Source organism: Ornithodoros turicata, chromosome 7 (genome assembly GCF_037126465.1).
Source record: "Ornithodoros turicata isolate Travis chromosome 7, ASM3712646v1, whole genome shotgun sequence".
NCBI classification, from domain to species: domain Eukaryota; kingdom Metazoa; phylum Arthropoda; class Arachnida; order Ixodida; family Argasidae; genus Ornithodoros; species Ornithodoros turicata.
This window is the reverse complement of record NC_088207.1, coordinates 48,035,055-48,048,084: the sequence shown is the minus strand read 5'-3', so window position 1 is coordinate 48,048,084 and position 13,030 is coordinate 48,035,055. Positions and strand designations below refer to the sequence as shown.

Below are 13,030 nucleotides of genomic sequence, written 5' to 3'. Positions count from 1 at the left end.
CAACGTAACTAGCAAACGAAACATGACTAGACTAGTGGTCACCGTCAAATCGACGAGCGTAATTCGTGACTTTGTCTTGCGAGACAACATGATTACGAGAGACAGGGTTAGTAGGTGGATTAATTTTACCCACCCGAGGGCTCTTTAACGAATGCTAGAATCCCACCACTCCTCACTGCCAGGAATACCTTATACGTGAAGTAACACCTATTGTAACTCACTGCGGTGTCAATCGGTGTTCACTTAACTGCTACAAGATGCCCAAATGAGTCCAGGACGTTTCGTAAACTTCCACAGATAACACATCATTAAGTCCTTGCTTTAGCCTTTCTGGCACTATAATAAACTTTGAAGAACGTGGGTTTCGTCGCGGAATGCCCTCGAGCAGATCACCTAGAACTCACCTGGAACCTGGAGGTCCTAAAATGACAGGTATTCCATGTTATTCTGCGCTGTGACATACCAAGAACCTGAACCACTATTCACCCATCACGGCGTAATTTCATACCCAAGAACTAACTATAATGCACCATAGGGCATTAAGCGGCAATTTCCTCATCAATCAATCAACCATTGTATTTTTGTTGTATTGAAACATCCAACACAGTCTCAACTTGTTGGTAGTTACTGTATACGTGATAAACGAGTGCAAAGGAGAAAGGACAACACCACACAGAAGACTGTGTGAAGAGAGTACGTCTTATGCGTCGTGTTGTCCTGTCTCCGTTGCATCGGTTTCTCATGTATGTTGTATTCTCTATCGAAACATATATGGCACTTTTTACCGCGTGAGGTGATCTATACCTGGATGTCTACTATTTCGGGGGCTCCAATCGGTCTGTATACGTTCAGATATATCTGCCATTTTGTCGAAGCACATATTTTTCGGATGAACAAGGAAAGGTGCGAGCTTTCGGATTCCCGCCGTCCGAACAAAGTCAACTACATACCAAATGATATTCGATCGCCTCTCTCTTCACATCCGAAGAACTTTCAAGGGACATGCATACTGTCAAAAGAATACTCGTCTGAATCGAGTGTCTTTGCCGTAACAGACTCGTGAAGATAAGGACATCTTGCAGCTTCCAATCAGTATAGCAATTATAAACACCATATATGATGCCCATTTATTTCACCAAGGGCGACGCGGGGCGAATGCTGAACGAGCTCAAGCAACAAATGTACAGTACCTCCTGGTTAACAGGATCGGCTCGGGATTCGTTTCTCTACAAGGTCGACCCAGAGTTACGCTTTCGAGTACCATCCTCCTTCACGCGACAAACGACGACTGTCCTACATAGGCTACGGCTCAATGTACCGTACAGCGCACGTCTCCTCTTCAAACTTGGAAAGTGAGGCTCTCCGAACTGTAGTGAGTGTGGAGTTGTAGAGGATGCAGAACACATCCTTCTCAGGTGTCAGATATACATTGATGCTCGAAGGGCATTAGGGATAGGCCTCTCTCGTGTGGACTCCTGAGCCTTCGACATCGCGAAACTGTTAGGCCCTCCGCCGTCCGACAAGGCGCTAAGGGCATTTGAAGACTTTATGTATACAACCGCGCTTATGGACATTCTATGACTCGCTGAATGGGTGCTGTGTCCTGTGTGTGCCCCCAGCGATTCCGACATTTTACTCTCACTTGATCGAAACTTTTGACCTACATGCTGGACTCCATTACCATCTCTGTTCTTCTCTGGACATCATCGCTGCTTTTCATCATCTCATCATCTGTTTGAACTTTCGGTGTGTAAGTGAACTGTGGTGGCCAGTTCGGCTTCGTCGAAACTCACATCCCCATTTTTTTTCTTTATCACATCACATCACAACACCATATATCATACTTCACAAACTTCAGAATTTCATCAAAGACAGGAAGCTAAAGACCAGACATTCAAGCATGGACGAAGAACGGTGTCAATGAACGCCACCAGGGGGTGCTGCTGACAAGCGATTGATTTCAATTGGTCTTTTCAAAGCATAAATCTGAACACATCTTCAACGAACGGCTTCCTCCCCATTCCAAAGCTCGCAGAGGCGCCTGAGTCAGACTCTGTGCTCCCAGTGAAAGCAGACGACATTCTGTCTGCAACAACATGATGGACTTTAAAGCGGTCTTTTGTGCCACAATCCCGGATGCGTGCAGCTTCTCCTATTGAAAAATACGCTCACACAAACAGCGACTGCAAAGACACTTCCATGGCTTCGTGTTCGCCGCAGAGACCCTCTTTTCAGAAAGCGAAATAAACTTTCATTGAAAATTCTCAGCCAGTTAGAGGCATCGTACGGTACGTCCCATGCACGTGCGTATTTCATTCGGACGTGGGAACGTATTCGGGTGCACTAAAATTTAACGAACTTTAATATGACGGCACAATGGTATTTAATTGTTTAAAAAATATCTCTAGAGTTATCACTGACCCCTTAGAGTAAGTACGCACGAGTAGTTCTTTAAAGTAAGAGCCCACAAAGTAAAGTATTTTAAAATGCTCTCCGTGTCCTCCTTATTATTCCCCGTAGAGAATGCTCGATATTAAAACACGACCTTCTTTTTCTGTTTGTTTCTCGTGTTTATGTGTAAGAGGATTTGCACGATAAAGTACCATCATTATTACATCAGGCCCGGGGATGAAGGGAGCAAGCATAGATTAGGACTACGTATCGGGAAATACGGTATATACAGTGACGGGGGTCCCTCCCTGCATAAGTGCTTATTCTATCTCATGGAAGCCGTCTATTAAAAGTCCCAATGCTGTTGGCCTGTCTCTTTGTTGGCCAATTTGCTTTTATCTGCGCAACCAGCTCTACGGGGTATATATACAGGGGAGGGGGGAACCGAACATCGCACTCAGGAGATTGTGTAGGGGTGGGTGGGGGGGATACAGATTGTAGGTTCCGTGGTTCAATTGGTTCTCCCCTTTGTAATGACTCAGCAACATGGGAAACCGAAACGGAGGCTGCGGTGACGTCCTAAAGCTGTTTTGACTCTGACACAAGCAGGCTTTGTGACCCCAGAGTGCAGCATACGTAACCGTTCACCTATATATAGGGCAGTGTCGATACAGAGAGGAACAACATCGTAGATACGCGTTGTATTGCTATGTTGCAGGGAGCGTCAAGGGCATGACAAGCATCTGTATCGCAAGTTCGTGAGCAGGTATCGAGGGTATAACGACTGAAACCAAAGTATGCACGACATGTACGATTCAAATGACCTTGGATGCTTTGCCAGAAGCCGAACAGCTGTCAGTAGGAGTGTCTAGAATATTGCAAATGAAAAAAAAAAAAAAAAAAAAGAGAATGACGAAACAGGTACATTTTGCGTCATTTAACCAATACATGCATGTGAACAACAACAACTAGTATGATGATGGGATGAGGTGTTTCACCGCATGAAATGTACATGTCAAGAATTTAGTCGCAGAAACGATGCAGATATTTCGAACAAAGGCTGTTTCTTCTTATTCTGGGCTCTGTCTCTGTTCGCCCCTGTCTCAAACATTCTTCATCGATTCGCTGGATTTTCTACGGTACTGGAAAACTGATGGTTATCTTCCTAGGGGATGATGATGATAATGATGATGATGGGAACAGGAAGGAAATGGAGGCGCAAGTCTCGTTCCAAGGGACTGCCAAAGATAATAGCGAGTTTTAGTTAATCGTTTTCGCTCAAACGGTTCGCGAACGGTTTGGCCCCTGTCCAATGATTGGACAGGGACTGCATGGGATTGGACAGGGAATTGGACTCCAATCAGGTGATTCCGTGCTTCAGTCTGTCCCTCTTCTCATTGGCTCTCCGCGAAACCGTTCGCGAACCTTTGACTGAAAACGATTCACTAAAACTCGCTAATGACATACAAACGGGGGAGTTTCAGTAAATCGTAAGCACTCTATGAAAGCAATACGATAAACGACGCTGTCAAATCAAAGATCAGCAACGCGATGTCATCAACCCGATCCCCTTTGAAGAGGTAAGGCGACTGGCTTATCAAGTTTTCGTTGCGGTTATCGTGTGCACCTTACGATCTACTAAAACTGGCTATAGACGCCCTGAGTCCCTACGTCATTGACTACGTAACGCCGCCGCGCAAATCATGCGGTAGAAACTATCACCTTCATGAGCCTATCAGCCGACGCGTTTTTCCCTTTTTCTTGCCCACCACAGCAAAATATAACCTCGAACCACATGTTTGTAAACAGACGGTCGCCTATGTCCGTATTTAGGCCGGACTCATACGAATTAACGGGACGTTTTTTGCGCCCTGGAATACTGGACGCGAAAAACCGAGGGTTCGTTTGCACCCCGCTTACGCCCGTCCATCAGCATGTCTTTTCCTCGGAAACGGGTTATGCGCTAAGTTCCGCTAAGAAAGAAGAAAAAAAAAAAAAGAATGTGTGAACATCCCCGTATAGTCTGCTGCTGGGGTCCGTATATGCTGCATGGCCGTTAAAAGAACGGACAGCACACGTACGAGATAAAACGTTCATGTGAACATGGCGGAAATTGATGTTCTGAGGCTGGAGCACACAAGAAAGGACACCTGCGCCCGGCATGCGCTTTCTGTTTCTGCCAGAAAAAAAACAAAAAAACGTGAGGTCCACTTGTAAAATTTCGGTATTTAGTTGGGAAGATACAATTTCTCGCTAATTAAATTTGATAAAAGTGCTCAGAAGTCATGGCAAAGTCTCCCCTGAGATAAAAATGTTCAGACAAGTAGATTTTTCATACAATTTACGGGTTAAGTGTGACACGAAATTAAGTGTGACTCCAACAGAAGGAGAACCCTTCGTCACGAGCGGAGCATGCACCCTGCGCTACATGACGCTGACACAGAGTGACATCGTTTTACGCACATATTTCCTGCAGAAAATAAGAGGACTCGGCCGCCTGGTGGGAGCCTTTGAAGCACCGACCATTTGGTGGTTCTCTGTGGCACTTCGGCGGGACATAAAGCCATTCGCGAGGCGCGGCGAGTGGTGGGCGGTGAATCCAACGGTTCATTTGGATACAAATGAGCTTTTAATACGATAATTAACCCCTCGTACCCTTCTATCCGAAAGCCTGCCTTGCCAAGTCCCCACTCCCGCTACCGGAATGGCTATCCAAGTATCTATATCCATACGTGCGGCCTGGTGCAAGATGGCTTTAAATGAATGTGCAGATTACTCGTTAAAAGTTCACGAATGTACACCGATACGTTCGCGCGTGTTACGATTACTCACACTGTAAACAGCTTGTTACCATCTCGTACGTGTCAGGCTGAGTGATGATTATTATGAGGTGTGAATCTGGGAGTGTTGAGTGTGCTTCATATGGAAAACGCGGAAAGACATGGTTTGCGAGTGTGAACGTGAAAGAGGCGCACAGATGGTACGCAATAGCACGCTTTTAACGCAGTCATCCATTGGGTGTTACTACACGTAACTCGCAGCATCCGAGTGTATTCAAGCTTGAAAACGTTCCTCCTTCAAACTGCAGTGTGTCCTGTGTGCCACTCGAGACATGTTTTTACAGCATCCTAAGTATAACGTTAGCATGCTGGAGTCGACCACATCAAGAGTCCACACATTTGAAATAGCGATAGATGAGCTCCTCGACATTCTGATCAAACAAGTGGAAGGTCGACTATATAGATACCCAGGAACATGAACGCTTTACTGCCGCAGTTACCCGAAAGTTGTGAGGAGAGGGACATGCCCGCCCACCATCACATTCCATAAAAGACCCTTGTGGCCAATCAAGCAACGGCTGAAGTTCACAAGCTCTAGCCACATTATCCACTTTATAAAATCTTATCAGCAACACAACGACGCGGTGTAACACGGGATGTATTTCGTGGGTCGCTTCCTATCCTCAACGGATCACGCTCATTTAGCCCTCCATAAACCCTTTACCAGCGTGGACCCGAAAGTACCCCAATACATTAACCGCCATTCACCCTATCCAAACACTGCGTATACCATTCTGGCCTTTAGTTCGCATGCACACTAAAAGCCGCACGAATTACCCCCAGTTGAAAGGAAATCTCCCCACTAAAGCGAATATCTGCACAGCGACGCCATCAATAAGTAACCAGTCACCCTAGCGGCAAAACAGATCAACAGATTGCAGACACAACGGGCCAGCAGACGACAGTGGTCCCTCGGAAACCCGATACGCCACAGGACGGGTTTCGAACCCCGGGCTTTGCCGGCGGATACGATTCGTTTTGGCTTGTTTGTCCGACTCGTTTGTGCTGAAAGTCGAGCCAAAGGGTGGAGCCGACATAAATGACAGACTGGTGGCTGCGATCGGCTGACATTTGAGAAGCTTGTTGTTTGTCCTCCCGGCCTGTGGGGCTGGACACAAAAGGGAAGTTCGCGTCAAGGTTCCCGAGCCTCCACAGCAGGCAGAAAGTTCTTTGGCGGTTGGAAGAAGGTAGCAGAGCTTAGCCGACAAAAACGAAACGAGACCTTGGAGTGTCCGCTTGCAGATGAGCTTTCGTCGGTTTTCTGCCGCCGATACATGTCGAGTGTTTGTCATAGCGGATGCGCAGGCTGTTTGTACGAATCCTATTTCTTGAATTGCGACCATTTGTTAAACGTTTATAGCTGCGCCCGATTCGGAGAGTCATCCAATACCATCTGAGTGTTTGTTATTCTGAATAGAGTTTCAATTTTGTGATGGGAGACGCACCTGAGAGTGGGGTTTTGGTCCAGGTTTAGGTTCTCTGATTGATGGCCACCTGACATTGCGGAGGACAAGGAAATCACTTGAAAGACGGTCCAAGAACGTATTGTCGAAGACGTAACTCGGAAACGCGAGTACTGGGTCAGTGGCGGTAAATCTGACGTCAGAAGACCTTGAGATGTGAAAGAGCTCCATATAGAATGGGTGCTTCAGCGACGGGCAGGTCATTCTTGAAGGTTGAGATGTAAAGACATTCGTTTACTTCATTTCCCGTATTCTTCTTTTTCTTCGTCTTCTTTCGCTTTATTTTTATTTTGCTTGTATGAGGGATGCTGTGCTACTTTGTATACCGCGTTCGAAGAAATAAGTTCACATACATGCAGATGTGGGCTCTGTATTGAACAAAATTATATTTTTTTCTCAGAACGTGCTTCTGGTGGTTGTCGCATACAGCCCTTTTAAAGGAGTTGTGGTGGGAATTCCCAACCGAAAACTGCCTTTGCTGAGCAGTGACAATCACGGCATTAGCGCTCGGGAACTGCGACAGGTGACCCTGCTCTCACCTCATTGGCTCAGGACACGCGACACTTGCCTTCCACAGTGTTCACACAATTCGTCACATCCTGACGTGCTCGTGACATGTGACGTGAGCGGTATGAAGGATGTAACGGGCAGGCAGATGTCTGCTGTGCGCTTTGCTAAATGTGTCGCTCAAGTACATCATGATCGAATGTTCCACCGCAATAAAACTAGGAGTTTTCTTGGGCCTTCTACAGCTCTTTTAAAGCCCTCTCAAGTTTCGTTTCACATTGAACTACGGTAAAATTAATACGTTTGGACACCTTTCTACCTGATTGGTTCAAAAAAGAAAAATATGGATGGGTTGACGCGACTCTCTACCCTCATGTCGCTCTTTCTCGATGGCCCAACAACATCGACAGCCGCGTCCGTCCGTCCGTCCGTCCGTAACAGTCTTAGAGAGAAGATGAAGGAAAGAGAAGGAGGGTGAAAAGAAGAGGTAAGACGCGGAAGCAAAGAGGCGTCAGAGGCAAGCGGCGATGCTGTCGCTGAAATTCGCGTTACCCAACCGTAATCGTCCAGGGATTTTTTTTTTGTCAGGTGTTAATCACTCTCTCACTATTCAACGAGAACAAAAAAAGGACAGAGGCATAAACACCAAACAGCAAACTAAACTCCGTACATTTCTCGTTTCTGCAGCTCAGAAAAAAAGAAAGAAAGAAATACGCAGTAGACCGGGTGCGACCGAAAAGAGATTTGTTGTCCACTAATTCTCCACGCCATCTAACGCGAGAGCGACCCCAAATGTCATCAGAATGGATCCCGCTGCACAAATTCCCCCGGCAAGGGAAAAAGCGCAATGCCGCCCCATAAGGAGAATGCTTCCCGCCACAGCAGACAAGCAAGCCGGCCCAGATTGCGCCAATAAGGCCAAAAACACGTTCCTTATAGGCTTTGTGCCACAAATCAAACACCATTCGAAGTTCGCTTCGAAACAAGCTTCGGCCGACGACGCTCGTTAGAGCCCTGAAAACAGAAAACAAAGAAGCGATGCCGGCTTTGCCAGGGATTTCGCCAGAACAGGAGTGACGTGATGCCAAGACTTTGAGAACATCACACTATAGATGTGCGACAGATAACAGGGAGTCTAAATGAAGAGGATATATGGACAAGCTGCAGGCGAGAAGGACGGTGAACGAGGCGTTGTCACGTTTTGCCGACGTCTGTGTGTACGGCTGTGATAATGCGAGGACGGTTGCGGAAGGGCATTCAAGCAAGGGTCACAAAACTGTTGAATGGGTGCTTACTTTACCGTGCCCTGTCCTGGCCGGTAGGATCTGGTTTATGCGTGATAGATGTACCACGTTGAGAACCCAAGTAGATTGAAGCAGTACTCTCATAGGCCGGGTGCCGCGGATATTTCGAACAGAGACTGTTCCACTAGGTACCATCCTCATCATCAGTATGGCAAACGCCCCAGTCATCATCACCAAAATAAAGTTGTTTATGTTGATATTTGTTGCGTAATCGGCTGAAAAAGATATGCAGTAAGGCTTCGTTGTAACGAATTCCATGGGGGCGGGAGAAAATTCGGTATAAACGGCAGTTCGATACAAGCGGACCATGATTCGATACATGATTGGATTGGGTAGGGGAAATTCGATATAACAGGCAGTTCGGTACAAGTGGAGCATGATTCGATACAGTGGCAGTAGCCTCGGCAGCGCGTGGAAACAGCGAGGGGACCTTAAAGAAAATATTGAAGCAAATAAACGAATCTTCGTTGTGAGCACCTTGGCAGCCTTTTAGTTGAAGTGCAAAGGAGTGCTGGGCCTGCCACCACGGGTCTGACAGGCTTCCGTCGGTTTACTCTTCACTGTATAAGCCGAGCCGGCGACAATAACTCGAATAAACTGGTACGAAACGCGTGTATTTCAAATGAAGCCGGTTTCGCTTACAAAGAACGCTTACTGTAGTTACGAAACACATCGTTTTCTTGACCAACATACACGAGTAAAACGCGTAAAAACGCATGTAAAAAGAATTCCCTGTTTTTGCGGCCCCGAACAGAGGTCGGCTGCCAAATTCAATAGCAGTTATGCAGAAGACATCTCTTCTCGCCTCACAACTTCCCCCCTTATACAGTTTTCTCTGCAGCGCTTACTTCACATCGTCTAAATTGCTGAGGCTCAATTTAGACAATCTCGAAGGAAACGCCTTACACATACCCAAGGCGGGGAAATCTCTTTCCAAAGCAACTCTTTCCCAAAATTATTAAGTCCAAGAGACTCATTTGCAAAACTGCAGGATAGAGTCTAAACTTTCCTCCAACACGCGCGGCTCGCCAACGCACGCGCGGAAAATTGCCGCAGCCAAACCCACAACCCCACTCCTCACGCTGATAACTCGCACCATCAAAATTACTGCACTGGAAAAAAATATTCGGGGCACCCGACAACTACATACGGCTCACTCAGCTGAAAAAAACATCTCGCTCTCGTGGAGTACAAATCAGCTTCCTAAAAACGAACTTTTGCGCAATCTCCCGTCACATATGCGGCAGATTAGCGTCACGATAATAGCGTCGTTTTTGACGATCTCGACTTCGTATCCCCAGATTTGTAATTGCCGATAATGCCGGCGGCGCGGCGGTGATACCAGAAGAAAAGATGGCCAGAAATTAATCTCCATTATGTTCAGGTTCTGGAATGAGCAGTGCGAAACGAAAGGGCGGCGATTAGGAGCAAGTGGAATGAGATTTGGACGGGAGACGGTCCATGTTTCAAAAGTGAGTTTCGAAAAAAACGCGATGCTGATTGGCGCTCAGTTTATGTGACTCCTTGCTTGGGGAGAGGGAGCGAAGTTATGTTCAAACTTCCCAGTTAAAAATTACTGTTAAGTACGTATGAAAGTGTCTGCAGAGGCAGATAACTAAACGAGAAAGGTGAAAATGTTTCAGTATCCTTGTACTGATCAAATACATCCGCTTTTAGAAATCAGAGCTAGAAGTTGAACGCTTCGATGCATACACGGGCATCATCAGCAGCACATGTACAAGACGGTATCCAGGTCTTGCTGAAGAACGAAACCAAAACGGGAATCATTTTTAATATACCCTGGTAACATTGTACCAAGGTTGTTTGATACCTTTTCATTGTTGATACCCTTGTTTTGTGCTGAGGATAACTCCCGTAAAGGCATCGAAGCGTGCAACTTTTAATTTTGTTTTCTCAAGTTATGTCAAGCCTGTGTACTTTGTCAATGCAATAACTTGTCTCCCGGCTTTTTGGTGTCTGTCTTCAATGCTTCAGTATTCCAAGACAGCATAGTCGGTATCATCCGATTCCTGCCACCGATTATGCCGTCTGGATTTCTTTTCGGCATATTTTGGACACACCATTTCCACACGGGCAGCATGCCGCTATGTCGGTGGGCATTTAGTTCAGTGAATACCGACGTTACCACAAAAACTTCTGTGGGGATCAAGCTGCAAAAGGCGACATAGCATCAGTACCTGCACCCATTAAGGGATGTCAACACCCCTAAACAAGCAAAACAAAAATCATAACGGGAAGAGGGTACTCTTCTCATAATGGTTTTTGTTTAGTTTGATGGAAGAGAAAATAAAATGGAGCCGCAACTATTTTCTTGATTACTAACACCCCTTTTCCTTAGGTGGACCGCAAGATACCACAATGAAAGAAAGACACCAAGGAACTCCACATTTCTTCTGTCTTCTACGTATCAGCACATCTATTGAGTAGTTTGGGACTAACATCTCCATCTTTTTCTTTTACCAATCAATCAATCATCTATAGAGCAAAACAGGTAATATGAGGTTCGCGCATACAGGAAAGAGAAAAAAATGTGGGAGATAGTAAAGAGGTAGTTTTAGAAGTCTATAACAGGAAACAATACCAACATACTTCTGCAACGTGTACACAATACCATAGTGCCAAGCACATCACAAGCCGAGAGTTTCTTGCGTACTACTATTTTCCACGGTGCCCAAGATATGTGAAATTTAAGATGAAACGTGTAAAAAAATCACGCTAAATCAAAGGTCTAAAGCATGCAAGCTGTTCACGTTGACAAGCCACATCACGGGTATGAAGTAAAAACTATAATTTGAAGTGCTATTATTCCGACAGTGGAAATGTTGATACTAAGCACGGTGTGCGAACAAGTTGTAGACAGTAACAAATAAGTTTGTAATCATAAAGAGAATTAGCCGAGGCAGGCCACAAATATGGACGACACAAACACGTAAGCCTCCAAGGCCCTTTCCCGTTTCCCTGAGTTGCTTGAATTCATGAATTTATGATGATAATTCGCGGTTTTACGTCGTGATATAACTGTCATCAACTACTCACCAACATGTGGCCTAACATGATGATCATACAGTCCAAGACAGCCATTACTCATCACTTTGGCGTCCAGGTGTGTTCTTCTCGGCCGGCATTCAAATCTCTGATGGTTAACCACAGTACGTCTCAGTTATTCAAAACAGCGAAAATTGAAACTGCACGCAATCATGAAACCCAAACCATTACGCCTCACATCCAGGACGGTATCGCGGTCACAGTTAACTCCCATTTGATCACCATCACAGCCTTCACACCACATCAATAGAACCAGACTGAAAAAGGCGCAAAACTTGTCGCACATGACACGACTTCAGTGCCTTTCAATGCCGCTTGCTCTTTCTCGTCCTGTGCCTCTCACGCGCAAGTCATGCAACGCATGCGCTCAGCATGCGTGCTTATCTGCCTGCACCCCGAGATAGTAAAGTTACGTATTGCGTCCTAACGTGGTGAAGAGAGGTAAGGACAGTCACTGCGCGCGGCCAGAATTTTTTGTCCGATAACAGAAGAAAATGCCCCCAGATGCAGCAGGCAACACGAGCACGTAAAGGAGCGATAGCGAAACACAACTTGGTTACCTTGATAGCACTTAGGTACAAAAGAAGGAATGCTTATAATCATGCGTCGTATCCGTCAGTGAGGCATAAGAATTTCGTAATTATAAAAAAATAGTACATTAGCTGCATGAATTATTGCGCCTATCAAATCAGAATGTCAATTCCTTCATTCGATTAGGCTTTGTTTCCAAGCAGCACTGCAAACTTCGTTCGTTCGTTCGTTCATTCATTCACAAGCGCTAAAAAGGTAAAAACATTGAAAATTTAGGAAATTTTAGACCTCCAGTGCTTGGGAACACACACACACACACACTCAAAAAAACAAATAAATAAGAGGAACACGACAAGGCACTGACTGACAAACAATTATTTTAATCAAGACATACTTGCGCTTAAAATACCAAAATTCAAGCCCCTCCCATTCCAATGTGAGACAAACACCACATGTGCTTGGTTTTTAACGTTTCCTATATGGATCACCAAAGAGCTCGATTTCTCACTTTGTTCCACACTGACACTACTGTTTATTATCGTACAAACTTTCATGCAGTGGTCCGCATTTCATCAGGTAGGTACCAATGTTTCAATGTTTTCAGCGTCGCAGTATTCAAGGTTTCATTGTTTCTATCTTTTTGTTACTCGCGTTGAGCGTATCCTTGTCTCATTTTCGACATTCCCCGAGTTTTACGCAAGGCTCAACCCCTTAAGACATTAAACGCAGAAAAAAGCGCCCTCTGTCAAACTGTTCTCTTTCAGCCGCATGAGAACAAAGTACCTCCGATAAGTGTTGCCGTTACACCGATTCCCTCTTCACCCATTCTCCTTTCCCAGTGTTTGTTTGTTGATTGCAGTCCGCTCTTCGCGTCTGTTGCAATACAACGGTGACTCCGTTGTGGCAACCATTTTTCACGGACCCCCCT

The 13,030-nt window shown here is 45.6% G+C and overlaps 1 protein-coding gene across 1 annotated transcript in view; it reads right to left on the bottom strand.

The window, feature by feature from the left end:
* LOC135401339 (transmembrane protein 272-like) overlaps positions 1–11,884 on the bottom strand; it is a 100,635-nt gene extending 88,751 nt beyond the window's left edge. Inside the window, exon 1 of the mRNA XM_064633689.1 lies at positions 11,563–11,884. The gene's annotated coding sequence lies outside the window, so the exon portion shown is untranslated. The remainder of the gene's footprint in view (positions 1–11,562) is intronic.
* Positions 11,885–13,030: the final 1,146 nt, after the last annotated feature.